At 37.7% G+C, this 24,895-nt stretch overlaps 1 pseudogene; it reads right to left on the bottom strand.

The window, feature by feature from the left end:
* Positions 1-3,557: 3,557 nt before the first annotated feature.
* Positions 3,558-4,538, bottom strand: LOC103665020 (annotated as a pseudogene).
* Positions 4,539-24,895: the final 20,357 nt, after the last annotated feature.

Raw genomic sequence — 24,895 nt, 5'->3', positions numbered from 1 at the left:
TCCATCTATCCTCCAGAGAAGGAGGGAGGGAGCAAGGGAGGAAAGGAGAGAGAGAGAGAGAAAGAGAGAGATAGATATCTTGGAAGTTCTTGAAATTGTTATAATCTTTGGAAGAAACTGATTCTCTCCTTTTCAAACTAAGTCTTTTGGAAACATTTTTATTTCCAGGATGGACATGGCAGAATGTGAGAAGCACAGGGTCCTTAAAATTTTTTTGAAGATTTATTTACTTATTTTATGGAAAGAGAGAGAGAGGTAGAGAGAGAGGTAGAGAGAGAGGTAGAGAGAGAGAGAGAGAGAATGCAAGCAGTGGGGGGTGTGGAGAGGCAGAGAGAAAACCTCAAGCAGACTCCCTGCTGAGCGTGGAGGCTGATGCAGGGCTGGATCTCATGATCCTCAAGATAAAGACCTGACCTGAAATCAAGAGTCAGACACTTAACCGACTGAGCCACCCAGGTACCCCCAGGGTCCTTAATATTAAAAGTCATGTTTACAGTATTGTTAGCCAGCTTCCAGCAGATTCCTTCCAGGAAATCTATTCTTGGATGTCCTTGAAGATACACTTGGTCTTGCAAACTTGCAGGGAGTCATTTTGAAGTGTTGACTTAGGCGCCTGTAAGACATCTGGTAATAATGAAGATGGAGCTTTTAATGCTTTTAATGCTTTTATGAATGAGTTACAGTACAGTCACTGATGAATTATTGAAGTATATCTCTACAGGAGGAGGTGTCCATATTTTTTGACTGCTGGGAAGTTGCACATATTGATAGTTGTTCAGAAAGAAATTGGGACTGGCTGTTCATCAGATCCACTAGTTTGAGAACCAAATGAATTGATGTTATATTTCAGGAGAGTCTTGCTCACCACAGATATAGGGAGATGTTTCATAAAAGAGGCCAGACTGCTTATGAAGGTGTCTGAATCATGTAGGACAATAGTTAAATGTGTGAAACATCCCCTTGCCTTTACTCCTACTGTTTTTGTTTGTTTGTTTGTTTGTTTTCTGATTGGAGGGAGTCACTGCCTGTCTGGTAATCTTCCATTCATCCTCAAGAGCAGCCCCAATGCTGCTCCTTCTTTGTGACTCTCCCTAATCTTCAGTTAATTGTCTTTTACATGACCACAGCACCATATACATAGTTATCTTATATCTCTCATTAATTATCCTATAAGTGTATGTGTAAATGTATTTATTTATTGGTTTATTCTACTAAAGTATAAGAGCCTCAGTAAATGTTTTTTTCCATTCACAGCACATTGTAATAGGTATCTAATGAATGTTCAGGAATGAACAATTATAAAAGGATTGAAGTAAAATCAAACTTCCAGGAAAAGTTAGAAAATGATATCAACAATTTAATAAGTTTGGACTATTGGTCACTAACACAGATGTAAAGGATTCCTAAACAATTAGAAGCATTTAAATTTAAAAACATAGTTAAACATAAATACCTTTTTTTTTTAATTAAAAAAATTGTATGGTATGAGATCTGAGGAACAGGTCCCTTTCTCAGTCTAATAGACAATCAACAAATTAGACTTTGGAAAGAAAAGGTTTCATTTACTGTCCTTAGAATATCCACATACAATTAAAATAATTGGTCTTTTTTGAGAACTGATAGGGAGTTTGAAAAGAGTGATCTATATAGACTTAATTTCTTTATTCAACAAATTTGTGTAGAGCCTCTGGTATTTGCCCAGCTCTATGTTAGGTACTGAGAGTTCAGGGATGAACCAAACCAACTTGGTTCCTGCCCTCTTGGGTGCAGAACATAATGAGTAAGGTAGGTGGCCTTCAAACAAAAGGCCCCCTAAAAGTCATGTCACTACAACTGTCATAAGTACTGTAATTGATAAATTCAGGTACTTAATAGCATTCAAGAGGAGAATCTGACCTAGAGAGAGGACACCTTCACTGGAGAAGTGACAAGTAAACAGAAACTAGAAAGATGGTGAGGGTGGGGAGGACAGGTTTTTCAGGGGAAGTGTGGTGAAAAGAGTGATATGGGCAGAGGGAAAACCAGCAAATGTGCATATGAACCTGGTGCATTTAGAGAAGGCAAGGTGGGGCTAGGCAATGAGGCTCCAATACAGTGAGTGAGGGGAAGCAAAACATAAGGTGAGATAGGAAGTTGGGCAGGAATCAGTGCTTTCAAGGGATCAAAGCCCATGCTAGGGATGTGCCAGTGGATGAGGTCAAGGGTAACATGCATCCCATGCAAATGCAGCTCCAAGAGAAGTCCCCTCACTTCCTCCTTCCAACTAGATAGCTACCCCACTCCCTCAAACTTACCCCTTTGTATATAAAAAACCCAGAGGTGCTAGTAATATGAAAGTTTATCCTAAAAAAGTAGTATCCATGGGAATTTTAAGAAGAGAAATGACATTCAAAGTTGAGTTTGAACAGGTTGGAAAAGGGCAAAGGTCAGTGTAGAAAGAAAATGAAGAGGCAAGGATGTTTCATCAATGACACTGGAGTCATTGATAGTGGAAATGAGTAAAAGGAATGGATAAATTAGAGATACATTTTAAAAGAATAATCAACAAATATAGGGTGTGAAGAAAAAGGAGCTGTCAAGAATGATTGCAAGATTTCTGTTATGAGCATGTGAGTGGATATTTGGCCAATTGCTGCAGTAGAAACACTTGAGGAGGAACAGTTTGGGAAGGAAACGTAAGTTCAGATTCTGGAATTGTGGTATTCAAGGAACCTGTAAAACATCGAGGTAGAGATTTCAAGAGGAGGTGGACATAAAATTATAAGAATCAGAAGAGAAATCAACATGGAAACACGAATTTAGGGGTCATGGGCTTATAGAGGAAATGTGGAGTATTGATAAAAATTAGAGTAATAAAGAGATTCTTTGGATCATAATATAGATCATGGGGGAGAAAGAACAATATTAGATGTTCTCTAAAAGTGATAAAAGAAGGGGTTTTTTTTTGGTATACATTACCATAAATTTATTGTTGATTTTTTATAGTAACATGTTTTGGCTTTTTGCTATCTATTTGTTGGCTACATTTTAATGATAGTTGCTATGTTTTGCATTGTACTAGTACCAGAAAGTATGAGACTTTCTCCATTACTCTGGAGATCAGCAATACAGAAATTATTAGAAAATTATCAGAGATACTCTCAAATTATTTAACACAGGTAATCAGTGAAATAGCCATTTAATGGAACTTTTTAAAATTTAATACATAACCATATAAGTTACTTTGTTAGAGAAATTGTACATATTGGTGAATATGGTTAATGGTCATATCTATGGGTTAATTCTTTAAAAACCAGTGCACTTGGGTGGCTCAGTTGGTTGAGTGCCCAACTCTTGATTTTGGTTCAGGTCATGACCTCAGTGTCCTGAGATTGAGCCCAGCATGGGCTCCCTGCCCATGGGGAGTCTGCTTCTCTCTTTCTGCTCCTCCCTCTGCCTCCCCCTGCTCGTGCATGTGCGCATGCTCTCTCTCTTAAATAAATAAATAAATACATCTTTAAAAGATTAAAAATAAAAATCAGAGCCAATAATTAGGATCGATTCTATGCTTTCTTCTGTTACATTGTGAAGTGTCTGGTGTAGTCATATTGTATTGTTGGAATGACAGCTTGTACACATTTTAAGAAAATTAGAAGATACATAGGGACACCAAGTTGTCCCCCTCCTTTTGCAACAGTCTTAATGATTTTCTTCACCACCTGGGCATACCTGCATGGGTGAACTGAACACAGAGGAGGTGGTGGGAGATGAGGGTGATTTTCAATGGTCACCATTTTCTTCACATGATCTGACTGATGTTTTCATACATGTGTTCAACTGGTAAAGGCTGCCTTTGCTCATCATCGTTGAACAACCATGGTCCTGGTGTCTGGTAATTTTTTTTATCATAAGTGATACAAATGTCATAAGTTCTGGTTTGGAAAAGATCATCGTCACAGCCAGCATCAATTTAAGCTTTGCAAGCTTCTAGTATTTCCCTTGTGTCTAGGGTAGAAACTCATCTGTTTCCAACAATCCACTCTCTTCATACACTTCCATATCTGCAGCTTCTCCTCCATCTTCCTCTTCCTCTTCTTCACATACTGCTGAGCAATCTTGAAGTGTTATACTGTCCTTGTTTTCCAATGTAATCTCCTTAACTCCTTCAGTTATTCCTGCAATACCTGTGTTGTGATAAGTATTACCCATCCCCTATCACCATCATCTTCAATGGTAGCTTCCAATTCATCTGAATATTCCCTCTGTGTGCACCACTTGTTGCATGGCACATTTTTGGTGACCAAAAATTGATTTCCTGTTGGTAGGTACACCTTCACTTTTGATTCTTCCCCTGTAGCCCACTGCCGTGTTTGATAGTGGTGGACTAAGGGATCTGCAGCTGCCACAAGCCCCTCTGGGGTGATAACACCTGTTTCCTTAAACTTTGGCTCATCGAGGACGGGGGTCAGGTTCTCAGCCACTCCCAGTGCCTTTCCGAAATAGCCATTTAGAAAAGTCAGAGAAGTGTCAGATCTAGATAGGCATATATATGTATACATATATCTAAAATACTTTATATATATATACACACACACACACATTTATATCACTAAAATAATGTTATCATTTGATAGATACTGATAATGAAGTTCAGAGAGGTTAAGTGATGTTACATAGTTAACAAATGGCTGAAGGCAGACTTGAAATCTCCACATTCAGAGCTCTTTCTACTGTACTGCTCTGGATTGTCGTAGCCAATATTAACAAGTCCTTGTGCCCTTTACTAAGCACTTTCTTCCTTATAACAACTCTATGAGATTAATAGATCCACACCACAGTGGCAGCAATACATAAAGTGGAGTCTTCTGACTCCTACTTATATTCCATGCTCTGGGAATATCCTGAGTTCATGCAGATCTAGCCTTGGATTTGCACTGAAACTCTGCATGATGGGTATGGAATTGGTGAGTAAGGGAGTGCCATTCACAAGGTACATTGTGATGACAGTGGAAATGCAATCAGCAGGAACTGGGCTGAAATAATTAGTATGGAATACATCAGAATGACAGCCACCTTCTAAGAGCTCAACTTTTTGAGGTATGTGCCTAAAAGAAACTCATCTCATTTCTTTCCTGGGGTTGAATTTGAAGAGCACAAGGAATGAGGGTATTCATTGACAGTATGATTTAAGATACCTACAGGAAAAGAAGGGAGACGAGAGGAGAAGGGAACAAATGATATTCAAGTTTCAGGAACTTAGAAATGTAAGAACATAGGGCAAATGAGAGAATAATAATATAATATTTATAGTGATGATGATAGAGAAAGAGGAGGACCTAGTGCATTCACAGATATGTTTCTGATTTAAATTGTCTGCTCGCTTTTGACCTAGAATTTTCCTTCTGGTAGTTAAGATGCATTTAAAGTATTAGCCTTTGGTTTCTACAATGTACATGGTTGGCCCCATATGACTGTGGGTGTTAGACTCACTATGATGAGTACAGGGCCATGGTACTCCTCATACTCTATTTCCCAAAGGAAAGCAGGTCTGACTGTCTTCCACTGGAAAACATATCCCTCACAGAATGAGTTCATTTTAGCTGTCAGCTATGGAGTATCTAAGAATCTCTGTATGCATGCAACATTGCCAGCAAGATGCCCACCCACCTCCACTGGGGATAAGAATCCCCAGTGGGGGAAAAAGGCTGCTTCCAAGTGAGTGAAGCAGCTGTTGTTTTACACAGAAATGTCAAAAGCACAAGCAAATTTTTCATCACCAATTGGCGGTGTCATGGCCAGTGAAATACTTTGTGGTTTTTATGTGGTTTGGGGGGAAGCAACTGGCTTTGTGAGGTTTAAGTTATAGATATAAATTATATATCTGGAAACTAAACCCTTGGTTTGAATTCATTTCATTGCTAATGATAGGATTTGAATCTGAGATGTGGTAGGTGGGATTAAATTAGCCACATCACACATCTTTGAAATGTTAAAAATTATTTCGCAATCTTCTAAAAAAAGTTTATCTTTTAGTTACATTTTTCTTAGTAGTTAAATGAGTATAAATATGTTAAATGAATATAAAATTGTATAGAATTTTATCATATGTTTCTATTAGCTAAAATACTGCTATTTCCCAAAATAAGTCTCTAAATATAAAAACATTGTTTTCCAAATGCAAAGAAATATAAACTATATGCCACTGTGTTTGACTTTTCATTTACTCATATGTTTATTTCCCTACCCACCTGTAACCTATTCTTTCATCTATGCATCCATCCATCATCTAATAGCTATTGATTAAGCCTGTCTAAAGCTGATATACTGTGTTAGACATTATAGGACACTGAAAGCAATAGAACTCCTATTTCCTGTCTTCTAGAGGCTTCAAATCATTTGAGAATTCATTTGTGACATGAAGAGGATTGAGCCACCCTACCACTGCAGCAGTCATCTTTAAACAATAAGGAAAGTGAAACAAATGCTCTCTCCCACCCAGATCACCAAGACACAGACACTAAGCCTTCCCATAGATGCAGGGCCAACCTTTAAGTCCCTTTTAAGACAAGCTCTGTTAATGTACCCGATAAATTACAACAAAATGTATATGAGCTTAGAGTATATAAAGACTGTAAATTAGCTGGATTTAGATTATGAGAAAATAGATGAGAGTTCAATATAAAGCAATGAAGTCTAACGTAACATATGATACCTTTATGAACCACACTGTAAACATCTTTGGCATTTGCCTTGATCTGCCTGATTATGTGACAGAAGTAACAAAGTAACTCAGCAGTTTTCTTGGTCCATGTGGGCTGCTATAACAGAAATACCACAGACTGGGTGGCTTAAGCAACAAACATTTATTTCTCACAGTTTTGGAGGCTGGGAAGTTCAAGATCCAGGTGCCAGCAAATTCAGTGACTGGTAAGAGTCCTCTTCCTGTCTTATGAATGCCTGTCCTTCTGCTGTGTCCTCACATAGTGGAATGGATGAGAGAGCTCTTCGGGGCCTCTTCTATTTGGGCACTAATCTCTTTAATGAGTCTCTCCCTTTATAACCTAATCATCTCCCAAAGGCTTCACCTCTTAATAACATTACACTGGGGGTTAATTTTCAACTTTTGAATTTGGGAGACATTCAGTACATAGCAGTAGTTAACATGTGTCACTATAGTAAGTTATTAAAAACTGTTCTTGAAATTGTACCTGGAGATGGGATATTTTGAGTTGGAAGCTTCCTCAGTGATAATCTACCTCCACTCCATTTTGCAGATAAGGAAACAGAGGCCAAATAGATCATTTAATTGGCTGGGAGAGGACCCCCCACGCAGGTCTTCAAACTCCAAGTCAGAACTCTGCACGCTGCCTCTTACAAAGTTTTTATACAAGATGTTTCATTGCCAACAGTGAATAACAGGACCAATTTTAGCCTAAGGTGAGGCGAAGAATCTTGTTTTACAAATCATCCTTCAACATTTTTTTCCTTTCTCTACCCTCCTCTCTACCCTCTTTCTGGTTCCTTATTGCTTCCCATGTCTTGTTTCCCAAATGGGGCCCTCATATCAATTTGCATTGCAAATGTTCTTTTATCCTCCATTTAACTCTTTCTCATCAACATGTTTTTTTTTTTTTTAAGATTTTATTTTATTTTATTCGACAGAGATAGAGACAGCCAGCGAGAGAGGGAACACAAGCAGGGGGAGTAGGAGAGGAAGAAGCAGGCTCCTAGTGGAGGAGCCTGATGTGGGGCTCGATCCCATAACGCCAGGATCACGCCCTGAGCCGAAGGCAGACACCTAATCGCTGTGCCACCCAGGTGCCCCTCTCATCAATATGGTTTTTTCACCCAAGTAAAAGTTCTGATAGGATTCACGGGTTACCTTGGGATAAAGCAACAGAAAGGTTTGACTAATGGGAGGTTGAATCTTGGGTTTGTCTCATTCTATCAATTACAGGAGTACAATGGCTATATATTTTATTCAGTTTATCACAGGCCTTGAACTCAGCATGTGTGTCACAAACACCAATGCCGGCATATCAGATTTGCCAGAGTTCTGGGGAAAAGCTTTCATTCAATTTCATACATTACCAAAAGCAATGACCGTGGGTCACATAAATCCAAGCACTTGATGCTGCATACACATAGACACGGGAGGTCTAGGCTCATCTGTCTCTCCCCTTTTGGTCTTTCACTGCCTTGCCATGGTTCTGGCACCCCCAAGTATGCATGTCCTGCTTTTCTGCCTACTCCATCCAATGACCAGAAACAACAGATAGTTATTTTCCCAAATTAATACTCGTAAAGATGTCACAAGACCTTTCCATATACAACCTCTTTTTCTTCCTTAAAAAAAAGGTGGGGCTTTTAATAGCTCTCTTAGGTTTATTTTCCCTATATTCTTAATTATACTAAAGACTCATATTCCTTCCCTGAGTATTCATTTAGAAAGAAGGTTTTGTAATAGTCACATTTAATTTATCAGGGTGCAATAATTTGTGTTTCCCAATCATCTTGCCGACTTTGGTTCATTATACTATTGTTTCACATGAGTAAGTTAGCAAAGTTTGGATTGATTGACTCTAATTAACTAAAACTGGTTCCAGGCTGTGCATCTATTGTCATGGTAGCTAGCCGCAAAGCCCTAAACTGTGCAGCAATGGTGATATAAGGTAATATTGATTTGAAAACTGTAGATAATATGTAACCTTGGGCTTATCACTGTTTGGGAGACAAACTTAAAAAAAAAAAAAGGATGGGGAAGGGAGAGGTATTAGGACAAGTTGTAAGGGCACTAGGGAGTATAAATGGAATTTTCAGTGAGTTCACTTCTTTTATTGTTTTTCCTGTCCAGAGATAATCACAGATGTGTTGAACAAACAAATTCAAAGTCAGCAGTCGGAAGAGTAAAGATTTCATGGTTTTTGAAACTGTGAAGAAATGAAATACACTTGCTAAAAACCGTCCAAGATCCACCTAAAATTATGGGGAGACCTCCTATTTTGTACAGGAAATCTTTCTATATGTTGCTCTTTGAAAAGAAGGATTGTTTGAAATTTATTCTTTTCTCCATTGCTGAATTTTTATAGTCAATAATGATCTTTGAGAAAAAAATTGTTTTTAGACAGTGGGTAACTGGAAAAATGATTGCATTTTATAGCCTGTAAACATGAAAAATATCATCCTTGCTTTCTAGTGTTGGACAGAAATCAAGTTAAAGAAACTAGAGCAGAATGCCATAGGTGAGATTCACCAGTTAGTGTCCAGCTTTCCTATGCAAAATGCTGCAGATTCTGTCTTAAAGTACCAGTTAGGATCTTCTTACATTTGATTGCTGTTGCTCGCTTTTTCCATAGTCTTCATTTTAAAAGCTCCAGGGCCCTGGTTTTCCATGACATCCTTATTAACTGAGCAGCCTTCCCCCTTCAATCATCCATTTATCACCAATTTCAACAGATCAGTCTTTATGTCCCGACAGACAAATGAAGTGAAAGTTTAACCCATGTACTACGAACCTTGCTTGAGACATTTTCTGTCAGAGTGGAGAAAATACTGGAAGCATTTCCAGTTTATCCAGCTGCTTCCTTCATTTGCACTGTGCTGAAGTCTGTTTGGAAACTGAGGATAGGCTACTTTTATGTCAGTGCCTCCCTCATTTGATTGTTTGAGCTTCTTTCAATGTTTTGTGGCCATTGTGGTCATGTGAGAAAGGAAAAACTTCCAAATGTCACAGAGAAAAAAGCCTGTATTCATCAGGGTTTCCAGAGAAACAGAACCCGATAGGGTGTGTGTGTGTGTGTGTGTGTGTGGAGAGAGAGAGAGAGAGGAAGAGATTTTAAGGAACTGGCTCAGGTGATTATGGAGGCTGCAGAGTTTAAAATCAGCAGAGTGGGTCATCAGGCTAAAGAATCAGGAAGAGTTGATGTTACAGTTTAAATCCAAAGACTTCTGCTGCAGAATTCTCTCTTGCTTGGGGGAGGTCAGTCTTTTGTACTAATTGGATCTTCAACTGATTGATTGAGGCCCACACACACTCTGGAGGGTAATCTGCTTTACTCAAAGTCCACCAACTTAAATCTCATCCAAAAACATTCTCACAGAAACATCCAAAATAATGTTTGGCCAAATATCTGCATATGGTGGCCCAGCCAAATTGACACAGATACATCATGGAGCCCAAGGCTCACATAAAGGCACAGGCTGAGGAACCAGAGAAGAAAAAGATGGGGAAGGTGAATGACAAAACTTTGTGTTGAAAAGAGAAACAAGAAAGCATATGGCTACTAATTCCTCACAGGTTTTGAAGTATTTCAAATGATCATCACACAAACAATAGTACATATGACACATGCCTATCTTTCTTCTTGAATGGCTTAGTAACAAGGTGTCCTCACACCCTTTTGTTTTTAATGGCAGGTATGGGTCAGGGTAGTTCTGAAGCAGTGGGCCCCATAGGCAAAATGGTGAAATGACAGTAAAGACCCTGCCCCGTCTCCTTCTTCTACCTCGCTCTAATGGGTGAGCAGGTGGCTGCACACATTTATCCCAGAGAATTTCTGCCCTGCCCTTATTTCTAGAATTCAAAACAGTAGTCTAAAAGGTCTCTGCCACGCTTACAATTTTCTGCCTCCTGACCACCAGTTACAAGTGACTCACTTCTTACCAAATAGAAAGCAGGTATAATATCTCTTGCAGGTAAAATAATTTGTCTTAACATCTTCAATAATCAAACAATAAGCATTCTTTAAGTCCTTAATAGGTGCCCAGTGCTGAGGAAAATGCAAAGGAAGAATCAAACACAGTCTTTATCTGTAAGAGTTTACAATTTTTTGTAGGGGAGGGAAGCAAGTCTAATACATAGCAAATAAACAGAATACAAGTTATTAGTGGAGGGGGGATCTTCAGACAAGAAATTCTGTCAGAGTTCATAGATGGTGGACATAAATATGAAATGGAATGGCCACCTCTCTGTGTTGCTATATTTAAATATATGTTGCAAAAGTGGAGGAATATTATTTAGACTGATTAAGAATTAGCTCATTCTTGGAACACCTGGGTGGCTCAGTTGGTTGAGTGACCAGCTCTTGGTTTTGGCTCAGGTCATGATTTCAGGGTCCTGAGATAGAGTCTTGCATCAGGCTCCATGCTCAGCATGGAGTCTGCTTGTTCCTCTCCCCTCCCCCTTTGCTCCTCCCCACTATCTCTCTCTCAAATAAATAAAATCTTAAAAAAAATTAGCTCATTCTTATTCAAATCACTCCAGTTTCTCTCAATGATTGTTATGTTTTCCTAGTGTCTTTTTTCAACTTATTCAATTTAGTAGTCAAATTTATGAAACCATATGGAAACACCTAAGGATGGATTTTTGATAAGAGGATGTTATTTGGAGATCTTGCTTGTAAAATTGAATAAATTTATGTACTTATAAACTCTTAGTTTACATTATGAGGAATCATTCCTTTTTTTCCCGAAGATTATAACTATCATTACTTAGATGAATCTCTAGTATCAGTTTTATCAGTATTCTCCTCAGGCTTTTACTTACAGAAAACAAAAATAGATATGTTTGGAAATTATATTGCATAACCTCTGCCTTTCTAATAATTTCTGGAAATCTGAAATTATTCTGGGTCACCTAAGATGGCAAATTGGTCTCAATAGCCTTGATTTACTCAATTCCCACTCAGGACAGGAAGAACGCAGTGGCAAAAAGTTTCAGGGAGACTGATTATGAGCTAAAGGGGCAAGAATTTTTATTGAGAAGCCTGGGTCTTCACAGTGGGTAAAATTAATAGGGAAAACACCAAGATCATTGCTTGTTCAAGGTTGAGCCTGAAAAAAGAAAGCCCTAAATGACAATTCTGAAGGGCAAACAAAGTATCAGTGCTGGAGAATTAGAGCATAACATGGGCTACAACAGGACGGGATTAAGTGTGAGGAAAAGTCAAGGATAGTAGCTCAGAACTAAGATTTTGAATAAGGATTGTATATTGGTATGTTTTTTCACATGGTCTGCAATTTATATTTACAGGATGGGCAAAACAGCCTAATCAGGATGCAGTAGCAAGATGGGATGCAGAGCCAAACTCCAAGTCAGTTCTCACTCTTCTAGTGACAGATACCTGATGAAAAAAGTCTTCTAATTTTGTTTCTTTATCTAAAAGGTGAGACATTGCATCTGAGACGACACAAAATAGATCTGCTGATTCTTATAGAATCAGAGAATATTGGAGAGACAGTGACCTTAATGCCGTGCTAAATTAAAGGATGGCCCACTGACCAGCAGCATCTGAATCACCTGGGAACTTGTTGGAAATGCAAAAATCTCAGGCTCCAGCCCAGATCTACTGCATTAGAACCTGCAACTTATTAAGATTCCTAGGTGATTTATGTGCACATTAAAATAAGGAACACAAACATTCTACTTTCTATACTACCACTCACAGATAGTGTTTGATTACAAACCCACAAGTGATACAGAGTTCACAATTTTTAAAATCAGTGTTTGCTAATCATTTCTCCTTTAACTTTTAGAATCTAGCACAATAACAGAAAAATTATATTTGGTCAATAAATATTGAATGAATGAATGAATGAATGAATGAATGAATATATGTTTCACTTTGAATTGTGTTTGTCCATAAATTATTTGAACTAGCTGGAGAATAAATCAATCTGTTTTCTGCAATCAGTCCGAAAATTAAATAAAAAGATTTTTTTTGTCCCATATAGACTTCTGTTTTCTAGGCTAAATATGTCCGGTTTCTTCAACTATTTCTCAGTGTCAAGGTGTATATGAGTTCGTCATGATCCTTGATACATTTTCCTGGCCACATGTTGGATTCCAAGTGTCCCTCGTAGAATATGTGATCTAGGAGTAAACCTGTCCCTAGATGTGGTCTGAGTGGCACACAGTAGAAGGAACACAAGCTGATGACATTCCTCTGCTTCTGCTCTGGGATTTTCTAATTTAGCAAATTGGTTGTCACATCACTAAAAATAGGAAGTTTGAACTTGGGCTCCCTTTTTTTGTCTGAGGTTATTTTGCTTACCACAAACGAAGGCCACAGAAGCTAAATATATGTCTACTTGAATGATGACTTTATAGCAATAAAATGAGCCCACAGGGGCTAATGACTCTGTAATCAGCTTTTTCAACCACTTTTTATATTGGGCATAATTTTCTCTCTCTCTCAGAAATTCTACATCATTTATCACTAGACTAACATGAGTAAAAGGGGAAAGGCATGAGCCAAGAGATTAGAGGCCACTGCCTGTCTGATATTAAATCATAATAGTAAATTTGCCTGGGGGAGACTTCGATTTTGGATACTAGTACAATAGACTCTTATGTTCTTTTTTAGTTCAGAATTCCTACTTTTGTACTGGTTTAAGAAATTAGGTTTTAAAGAGAATTTATTTTGTTTCTAGTTTAAAAATAATCAATGGTATATCAACGTGATTAACAGTATACCAACACAGGATCATTTTTAAAGTTCCTTTTATTGGTCTCTACCACCTCCTGGTTGCTATCAAGGGTATCAAATCCCTACTGTTGACCTGCTTGAAAACTGGTCTTTGGTAAATTTGTTAAGATACTTTTGGGGGGGGGGTTATTATTAACATTTTGGTGTACTTGTGCTCCAGACACTATTTGAGTAACAATTTCTGTTATACCTATTAACATTAACTTATTTAGACACTCCTTCCACAGCCTGAAGCTCAACATGCTACATTGGCAGCTATTCTCTTCCCAGAGTTGATTGCTCTTAGCCCTGGTTCACAACGTATTTGTACTGAATATCCTTTGCTATTCCTTGAGACCCACTCTCCACCCCTGTCCTCCCTATTGCCTTTGGTAGGCTATGCTGTACAGATTACATCAACGGGCTTCCATGCCTCCTCTCTCATCTTATCCTTTAGGTCTAGAAGTGGCAACAGCTCCACTTCTCTTAGCCTAGGATTCCTGCGCCGTCCTTCATGGATCCTCTCTAGCATACTCATGTCTTTGTAATCAGTGCTTTGCATATAAACCCTCCTTGAATTATCCTAATTTGATGGTACCATCTGCATCTGTTTCTTTGTTCCTTTATCCTGGATGATTATAGGACCTATTCATTCATTCTGTCATTTTTGTTGTTATTTAATTACTCACTTATGTAGCAAACGCTTATGTATTATCTATTATTTATCAAATATTTTGTTGAATTTCTTTAGAGCTCATTCTCTACCAAAAGGTCAATTAACTTTAGATAAAGTTAACTTATGAATTTCTTATCTTAGTTGTTGCATTCCTATTGGCAAAAAGCCTGTTATTAGGAGACAGTTACGCTCAGTCATCTCAAGATGATGTTTGCTACTTTTCAGACACTGAATAAGAACCCCTTTTCGTATTAAGTCAGTTTTTTTTTGATTTACTTAGATCAAAGTACAAGTAACAAATATTACTGTTTTATTTTTTTAATGATTTTTTTTTCTTGAGAGTGAGAGAGCACAAGCTCTGGGGGGGAGGGGCAGAGAGAGAGGGAGAGAGAGAATCTTAAGCAGGCTCCACACTCAACACAGAGCCCCATGCGGAGCTCCATCCCATGATCCCGAGATCATGACCTGAACCAAAGGCAAGTGTCGGAGGCTTAACTGACTAAGCCATCCAGGCGCCCCACAAATATTATTGCTTTAAATCAAAAGACTCATACAAACAAGAGATAAGATTTGCTGTTCTGTTGGTGTCAGTAACTATAGTTGTCCATGCCTAGGCTCCAATTTTCTCATGATGCCTAGATCCAGTCTTTGGCTAGTAACTTGCTCTCTAAGACTACTTATAAAGGCAACCTTGGAGAAATCCTCAACAAAAGACTTTCTCTGTACTCATAGATTTTTAATAAAATATGTTTGGTTGTAGTCACCAGCCAGAGGGTAAGAGGTTGGCATTCCTTAGATCTGTCTTGTGTGTGTGGTTTAAAAGACTCCTTCTAAATTTGGATAAAGGCACTATGAAGTTTATTCTCAAGGACAGAAGGATAGGATCCTTTCATTTGGGGCTTTCTTGGGCTCTGGTTATGAAACAATAACATGGCTTTATGGCAGTGATGGTGGAAAAGGGTTTACTCTGTAGTGAAGCCATCTTTGGCTGCATTAATAAAAGTTAAGTGAAGAGAGTAAATGATGTGGAAGTCCTACTGTTCAGTAAAGTGATAAGAAAATATTACTAAGTTGTATTCTTCTCAGAGTCCCATTTTAAGAAGGAGAGTAGAAGTTTGTCAAGACTGTGATGACAACAATAAAGTCCAGGTTCTGGACAGCATATCATATGAGAAGTATGTAAAAGAAAAGGAGATCACAAAACAACTGTTTTTAAACATGGAGGACTGGATTTATTTTTTATAGCTCCAAAAATCAGAACACTGTTGGTGTTTATTTTTTCCTCTGAAACGGAGAGATTACTTCTCAACTTATTTTATGAGGTTGGAATTAGCCTGATACTGCATCCTGTCAAAGACATTGCAAGAAAAGAAAATCAAAGACCAATATTCTTCATGGGCACAGATGCAAAAATTCTAAATAACATTTCAACAAATTAAATCCAACTATTTACACAAAGGATAATACATCATGACCACATAGGGCTGATCCCAGGAATGCAAAGTTGGTTCTGAACATTTGCAAGTTCAAAAAAGAAAATCCTTACGATCATTTCACTAGAAAGAGTATTTGACAAAATCCAACAATCATTCCCCATTAAGGAAAAAACAAAGCCTCTCAGGAAATCAGGATTAGAAAGGAATTTACTCAATCTGCTGAAAGTAGCTAACATACTTAATGATGAAAGACTGAATGCTTTCCTCCTAGAATTAGGAACAAGACAAGGATGCTTATTCTCACCACTACTATTCAACAATGCATTGGAGATTCAAGCCAGCACAGTCAATCAAGAAAAAGAAAGAAAAGTTATCCAGATAAGAAAAGAAGAAGTAAAACCTTTATTTGCATTTTTACATGATTATTTGTGTACAAAGTCACATAGAATCTATAAGAAATCTAAATAATAAGTGTTTTGCAAGATTTCTGGATATAAGATCTACTTGCAAATGTATTTGAATATACCAACACTAGACTCTTATGACTTAAAATTTAAATATCTCAGATATTATAGTACAGTGTGAAAAAGGTCAAATACTTAGGGATAAACATGACAAAATACATGAAAGATCTGTGCAATAAAAATTATAAAATACTGTTGGGAGAAATTAAGAGAGATATAAATAATTGAAAACATACACTTTTCATGGGTTGAGCTAATATTGTTCATATTAGTCCTTTCAAAATTGATCTATAAATTTGACACAATCCCAATCAAAATCTTAGCAGGCTTTTTTTTTTTTTTGGTAGATGTTGACAAGCTAATTTTAATACTTATATGGGAAAAAGAACAGAGTTGGTGGGCTAACACTTTCAATATGAAGACTTATAAAAGCACAGAAATGAAGAGTATTAGCATCAAGATACACAATAGAACAATGAAACCGATTAGAGAGTCTATGGACAATTGATTTTTGACAAAGGTATAAGGCCAATTCAACGGAGAAAAAATACTCTTTTCAACAAATAGACTGGATATCCATAAACAAAAAAATGAACTTGACCCATACAGAAAAAAATGAACTTTGACCCATCCTTCTCACCATACACAAAAAAGTAAGTCGAATGATAAAACTAAACATAAACTCTAAAATAGTAAATCTTCTGGAAGAAAACAAAGGAGAAAAGTTTTGTGACCTTGGAGTAGGTAAAGATTTCTTAGATATGACCAAAAAAAGAGGATTCATAAAAGAACAAACTGATAATTTACGCTTTTTTTAAATTAAAAACTTCTGCCCTTTAAAGACATTGTTAAGTAAATTAAATGACTAGCCTATAGACAGGGAAAATATTTGCAAAGCTTTTATCCGTTAAAGAATTGTGTCTATGATAGATAAAGAACTTTAAAATCCAATAATAAGAAAACAAACACTCCAATTAAAAATAGGCAAAGATCTGAACAGAGAGTTCACCAAAGAAGATATGTGGATGGCATATAAGCAAATGAAAAGATGCTGAACAACATTAGAGATTAGGGGACTACAAGTTACAAGCGCCACAAGATGCCATTACGTAACTGTTAGAATGGCTAAAATTTCAAAGGCTGATCATACTTAATGTAGAGAAGGGTGCAGAGAAACTAGAACACTCACACAGTGCTGGTGGGTACATCAAATGGTACAATCACTTTGGAAAATAGTTTGGTGGTTTCTTAAAATGTAATTGCGTACCTATCATATGATCTAGCCGTTCCAATTTTAGATATTTACCCAGGAGAAATGAAAACATATCAAAATGTGTACCTGAATATTCTTATTGGTCTTACTTGTTTTGTTTTGCTTTGTTTTAGAGAGGGGGGAGGGGCAGAGGAAGAGGGAGAGAGAATCCTAAGCAGGCTCTAACTGGCACGACCCTGAGATCATAACCTGAACCGAAATCAACAGTGTGATGCTTAACCAACTGAGCCACCTAGGCGCCCCTGGTTTTATTTGTAATACCTAAGCTGGAAATAACCTCAGTGTTCATGAATAGAATAAATAAACAGATTTTGATATATGCATACAATGGAATTCTGCAACAAAAAAAATTACGAACTACTAATATACAGAAAACATGATGGATCTCAAAATAATTATGTTGACTGAAAAAAGAGTAAATGCTATAGGATCTTATTTACATAAAACTCTAGGGAATGCAAAGTAATTTATAGTGATAGAAAGCAGATGAGAGGGGGCACCTGGGTGGCACAGTGGTTAAGCGTCTGCCTTTGGCTCAGGGTGTGATCCTGGCGTTACGGGATCGAGCCCCACATCAGGCTCCTCCGATATGAGCCTGCTTCTTCCTCTCCCGCTCCCCCTGCTTGTGTTCCCTCTCTGGCTGGCTGTCTCTATCTCTGTCAAATAAATAAATAAAATCTTAAAAAAAAAAAAAAAGAAAGCAGATGAGAGATATCTTGAGGACAAGGGAGGCAGTAGGGTTGGGGAAGTTCTAATGGGTTTACAAAGGGGCTGAGGAAGTGTTGGGATGGTGGATATGTTCATTCTGTTGATTGTGATGACAGTTTTGTGGGTGTATGCAGAGGTCCAAAAATCCAATTGTAAACTTTAAATATGTGCTGTTTATGTTGATTACATGTCACTAAAGAGACAGGAGCAGGAGGCAGGTAGAGAAGGAAAGAAAGACTGTACCCCAAGTAAGTTATATGATTTAGTAAGAGGCTGATCATATTTTGAGACTGAAACACAATTTCCCTGAATACTTAGACCATAGACATGGGCTGTGAGCAGCTTTCATACTCCTCTCCCTCTCTGCTCTCCTCATTTTTTCCCTTCTCTCCACCCATTCTCTTTTTTCCTTCCCTTCATTGTGAGATTAAAAATTATATTTTATCTTGGAGCTCCTGGGTGGCTCAGTCTGTTAAGCAGCCAACTCTTGATTTTGGCTCAGGTCATGATCTTGGGTTGTGGAATCAAGAAAGCAAGCAGGCGTCAGACTCTGTGCTCAGCAGGGAGTCTGCTTGGAATTCTCCCTCTCCCTTTGCCCCTCCATGTGCTCATGGGCACACGCTCTCTTTCTCTCTAAAATAAATAAATAAATCTTTTAAAAAATTATATTTTATCTTAAGAATCAGCAAAGACCTTAATTTCTGAAAACAATTCTGCACCTCCGTTAGGATGGCACGGGATACCTTAGCACAATACAGTGACTGTGATGACAGTGTAATACTTGAGGTTGGTTGGTGCGCTTGCTTCAGAATTTTCACATCAAGTGACATAGTGGCAGCCATGTGGCACAAGCCTTGAAGCAAGCTATCTATATATCCATCCATCCATCCATCCATCCATCCATCCATCCATCTATAGCACTTTAGATAAGAGCTATATAAAATCATAATAAAATTAACAAAATTAAAAATAATAAAACAAAAATGTCTATTATCTATATCAAATAATGCTAGGCAGTGAGATTTTGAGGGTGCTGATGCCTTAGTATCCCACACATGCCTTGGTACCTGTGTGCCTAAGGTGGCACAGAGCTACTCTCCAGGATGACTCCCTGAATTCCCCATTCAGTAGGTGATCATGGAGGACATATGGGAGCTCATGAGGCAGACATCACAGGGTTGGGTTTTCTGTACTGAGTCCACAGCAAATTCTCAGTGAGAGGATTCTGTGCATTTCTGCTTGGAAACTAGGGTTCATGGACATCATGACAAGAACCAGGTGATTACTTGTCTTTGCTCCCTATCTGTTGTGGGACAGGGAAAATCATATAAACTTTGGACAGTGACTGCAATTTCACCTTTGCCCCATCTATATAGTCTTGGACCTTGGGTGAGAAATTCAACCAAAGTCTCAGTTTTATCATCTCTAATATGAGGAAAAAATAAAACTTTCTTGGAAGAAATTGTAGGATTAGAAAAAACATGTTTATATATAAATACATAGCACTTGGTACCTAGTAGGTATGTAATATTTTAATTGATTTTTTTCCCCTGGGCTCAAATTACTACCTGAGACTAGAGTTCAGCACTTGGGGAAGGGCTAGGCGACTTCACAGATAGGGCTGTTATTCAAATCAAAAAAGAAAAAAAAAGACGAAAATGTGGATCCAATTCTTATAGAGAGTGCAGCTCTGCCCAGGCATTTGGCTGTGCGAGCCAAAGATTTCACACATCTAAGAAGTCCATGAGTTGGAAAAAACCAAACTAAGACACTTGAAGCAACTAGACAACAGTATCATATAATCAATTACTAGCATGTGCTAGTAATTGCATAGGCAAGAGATGTCACAGGACTCTGATGTAATTAGCATCCTGTTGTCTTTAGTCTATGTACAGAACGGTATAAAGTAGTTCAAGGCAATGTGCAAAGTACTAAGTGGTCCCCTAGTGGCCAGAAGGAGTTAATACCACATATACCTGGAGTGGAACAAATAACATTATTTACTTTCACTTTGTTTACCTCTCAGGGTATCTTCATTTGAGCTGATAAGAGTTTCTGATTCTAAATTAATTCACTTTTCAATTATAGGCAACTGAAACTGTTTCACCAAATATTACTAATCATACTGCTCTCCAATGAAGTCTTAAACTTACATTTGTCATGGTTTACAGATTTATACGGGCTGTACATTTGTCAGGGTTTCCTGTATTAAGAAATGAATCTTTCGAAGGAAGTAACTGGGTTAGTGCTAAGTAGGGGCATCATGTATTCCAGTTTCCCCAGGACAGTCTTGGTTTATGCTTGTTTTCCCAGTGTGATTGTTAATATAGACCTCTTCTATGATCATAACTGTCCCAGTTTTAGTAATAAATTATATTGTTGCCTTAGTGCTATCTCTTGCTCCTTCCCGCTCTTTTTTTCCCTCCATTGAACATTCCAGAAATACTGATATAACTCATGACCGGACATGAAGTCATTCTGGATGTGATCTCTCATTCCAGTAATCATCAGAGTTTGTTTGGCTGATCTGGCTGGTTAGGAAGCTATTCTCTTTTCTCTTAAGAGAAGAAGAGCATGTGCTCTTTCATAAATTACAGTCTCTAACAGAGAAGAGGACCACTGCTGATCGTTGATGCATGTGCCCCTGAGCTTCTGTGTTTGACTTTCCTCACAGGTTCTAAAAGTGACCTCTAAGCCAGGTCTACTGTTATGACATGTTGGTTGGGCATAATGTGCAGAAGCCTGGGTGAAATATGTCTGGAAACACCCAGTCTATGAAATATACCACTGTGCTGGCACAATGGTAAAATGAATGTGTTAATAGGTGAAAGATGATCTAGACACCAAAACTGGAACCAGAACAAAAGGAAATTGTGAACATCTTTAAGATACAGAACAAGCTTATCCACAGTGGTCCAAATGTCACTTTATCATAGAACAATATGGACACCTGTAAAACTCAGTCAAGTGAGACTTTCAAACTGAAATTTATGCTTGATGTGTCAGAACTAAATTGGTACATTTATAGACTAGTTGTGTGAATGTAACACAGTAGAAATGTTTTGGAATCCAGCAATGGACTTGTGAATGCCTTGCTAAAATGAAGTACACTTGTCCTACTCAGAACACATTTCTTAGGAAGCATGCCTATCCCCTTACATGATTTATTTCAAATGATTTTATACATTTAGCAACTAAAATAATATCTTAATGAGTGATTCAATTTGAAATGCCAAAATAAAATTATTGCAAATAAAGAGGCACATACAATTATGCTCATCTTCAGAAACTGCTTTGTGCTTTTGATAGAGAATCAGAAACAAAATATTACTCTAAATGGCTTAACCAATACATTCCTTTTAAAATATTTCTTCCCTGTCTCATTATTTCTGACCTGTTTTCCCCTCTTCCATGCTGTAATTCATATCTTAACCATATACATTTTACATGTGAATGAGACTTTGAATTTATAACTCTTAAGAGATAACTGCACACATACACACACATACATGCACACACACACATGCTATAACTGGTGTTGCATTGTTTTTTGTTTTTTTTTTTACACCTTGTAATTTTATGCTTATGAGGAATAAACCTTAAAAATAAGGACCTGCTAAATAGGTACTGTAACATATAATAATAAAATAAAATACATTAAAATTCATAATTGGAATGATTCCTAGATAGGAACCATTCTGAACTGGTTATGACCATAGATAGGTGAAAGTCAAAGATCTTCAGTGTGACTGTAAACAGTTAATACTGCTAAAGAATTTCAAGGAAAAATTAGGAGGTTATTTTTTCACTACTGCCAAATTTTGACCTAGGATATGTATCTATCTTTCATGCAATGAATGTTTAAGCTCTTCCTCGTCTGCCAGGGATAGAGTATGACTAACACTGGGTATACAGGGTTGAACTGGAAACAATTATAACTGAATGTTCATTGAAATAAAATTCTGCATATTCCCCTAAATAGTCATGTCCAGGATTACAAACTTGGAATGACCAGACTATTGGTTTGGTTGCCTCTTTATGTGGGCTACCAGAAAGCTCAGAGCCTAATTTGTAGTCACTACTTGAAGATAAGTAAGACTCCATTGATGTATTTTGTACTGATTTCATTCTTTGGTCCATTTGATTATTTACTCTGTTTTCCTTCTGTCTAATGTTTAGCCAATTTTAATTTATGTTTTCTTACATTTTCTCACTGTATGTATTAATCTTTGTAAGCCACAGGTACAGACAAAATCATATCTAAGGATTCTCCTGAAAGTATGTATGTTTTAGAAATGCTGCCTCATAGCACTTCTCCTAGTTATCTCAAGTTTAATTCCCTTACAGCAGACATGAAATACTAAGGATTATCTAACAGTGTAACACAGAATCAATGATTTATACAGAGTGGTTCATTCCCCCCTTCCCCAATTTACAAATTGCTGTCTTTCTGCCAAAATGTCAGAATGTTTTACATAATCCACATTACGATTGTAGTGTAAAGAGAAGCAAGAAGACAGACCCTTTTGTACGGTTTTGTCTGACACACAGATTTGTGCAGAAGCAAATGAGTAACAGGTATCAATTCAGCTGGGGATGTACAGTTAAAGGTGAGTCTGTCTATGGTAGGCAGTTAGGGACAGAGTTCTCGGCAACAGTTAAAAACAACACATTTAAGAAAAATCCATCCTTGGGGCGCCTGGGTGGCACAGCAGTTAAGCGTCTGCCTTTGGCTCAGGGCGTGATCCTGGCATTGTGGGATCGAGCCCCACATCGGGCTCTTCTGCTATGAGCCTGCTTCTTCCTCTCCCACTCCCCCTGCTTGTGTTCCCTCTCTCGCTGGCTGTCTCTATCTCTGTCAAATAAATAAATAAAATCAAAAAAAAAAAAAAAAGAAAGAAAGAAAGAAAAATCCATCCTGGCTCTGTCGTGGATTGGTACAGGATAACAATGAGATGCAGAAGATGATAAGTGAATGGCGAAGAATATGACAGCTCAGGAAGAGGAGGCCCCAGGCCCCTGACACCGAGGCAGAGACAGTGTCGAATGCTTCCCTGGCATGGGAGAATTAGAGCTCAAAACCCACCCTCGTCATCTTTCATTTGTTTAGTGATGTCAGTCAGTCATTCTTAACTAACCCTTTCAATTGTAATTATTAAATCATGATCCCCAGCAAGCATTTGCTGTCAAGACTCTCCAGTTCAGAGCAAGGAGGCAACTTCCGTCAAAAACTATGTTTTTCTACCAGCTGCGTTTTAAGTTTGCTTTTCAGTTTCCTCCATAATTGTATTTGGATAGCCCTGAGAATGAAAAATAATCCTGCTCTGATTCTCATGTGCCAGCTTTCTTCCTCTTTTCTTTCTCCTTCCCTTTTTCTTATCTTCGACTCTTGTATTGGGGTGATCCTGATTTACACCTGACAGTTTTCCTCCTTAAAATCAGAAGTTTGCGGTGTGACTGACGCCTTAGGTCAGGTATTGGCATTATCAGAAAGCTGGTGCCTGTGGTTGAGGTTTTTGTTTTGTGATGTATCATGAGCTGCACAGAACAATGTATTACATAAGTAACTCCACAGATAATATACAGAATCTTCCCACATGCTTCCACTGAAGTAGGAGCAGAACCAGAAAGACTACTGCTGAGCTCAAATTCTTACAAGGAGCAAGAGGCTGGGTGCAGGACAAAACTGCTTTAAGTTTTAATATCTTTTTGTATATTGAAGAACAATTTTGTGAAATTTTATAGGGAAAAAGCCCATTTCTTTCAATTTAACCCTTAACCTGTACCAAAAACTCTCCATGTGACATGCTCTAAGAAAACAGCGCACATGGTTTCAACGTAAGCTATCTCTGTTTACCAGCATTGAGGAAATGCTGGGTTGAAAGTCAGCCAAGACATAGGCAACAGCGTCACTGTCCTCACTGTCGTACCTGCGAGCTCTGGCCCAGATCTTCCCTGGTCACTTTCGTTCTCTCTGTGAGTGAGAGATGTTACTGAAGTGATTTCAATGATTCAAAAGATAGATGTGGAGTCAGACTACTGATTTTCTGGTATCAAATTTTCTTAGCACCTGATTAGAAATCCTGGAATAATCAATAGATTGACATCACCAAGTTTTTCATGGTAAAAAACATGGAAATGTCACTTTATGATAATTCTGGGTTTTATGTCTTTTTAATGACAAAGTCATCTAGTATGTATTTTCCCTTGGAACTACTCTAGACATTCAGATCTTCATTTTAGCATGCAGAGTTGCAAAAATTTTAAATGTTTATAAAGAGAAATCATTCAAGAACTAAAAGAGAATTTGACAAAATACAATGCATTTTCTATCAAGAGCTCTCTTGTGAGAGATCCAACACTGTAATGATAAGAGTTTTGAAAGTCATTAAGGGGAGAGAGTTTTGTCTAGATGATTTTCAGAAGGCAACAAGGTTTTAGATTATTTATCTCTGAATGCAATTTTAAAATGAAACATAGGCAACCAAGGAGACAGCTTTTACAAAATAGCCATTTTTGGGGGAACATAAAGCATCCCCTTCCATGTCCTGAGAGCTAGGAGATCACTGGTTCTTACTAAGATTGTTTACACCAGAACGAAAAGCTTTCTGCACAGCAAAAGAAGGCATTAACAAAAAATACAAAGGCAACCTACTGAATGGAAGATCTTGCAAATGATATATCCGATTAGGGGTTGATATTCAAAATACAAAAGGAATTTCCAACAAAGAACAACCCAACACCAAAAAATTATTTACTTAATAATCCAGTTTAAAAATGGTGAGAGGACTTAAACAGACATTTTTCCAAAGAAGACATGCAGATGGCTAAAAGACACTTGAAAAGATACTCAACATCACTAATTATTCAGAGAAATGCAAATCAAAACTACA

Source organism: Ursus maritimus, unplaced genomic scaffold, assembly GCF_017311325.1.
Source record: "Ursus maritimus isolate PB19 unplaced genomic scaffold, ASM1731132v1 scaffold_18, whole genome shotgun sequence".
Classification (NCBI taxonomy): Eukaryota; Metazoa; Chordata; class Mammalia; order Carnivora; family Ursidae; genus Ursus; species Ursus maritimus.
The sequence above is the reverse complement of the archived record's forward strand: the minus strand, read 5'-3'. Positions and strand labels throughout refer to the sequence as shown.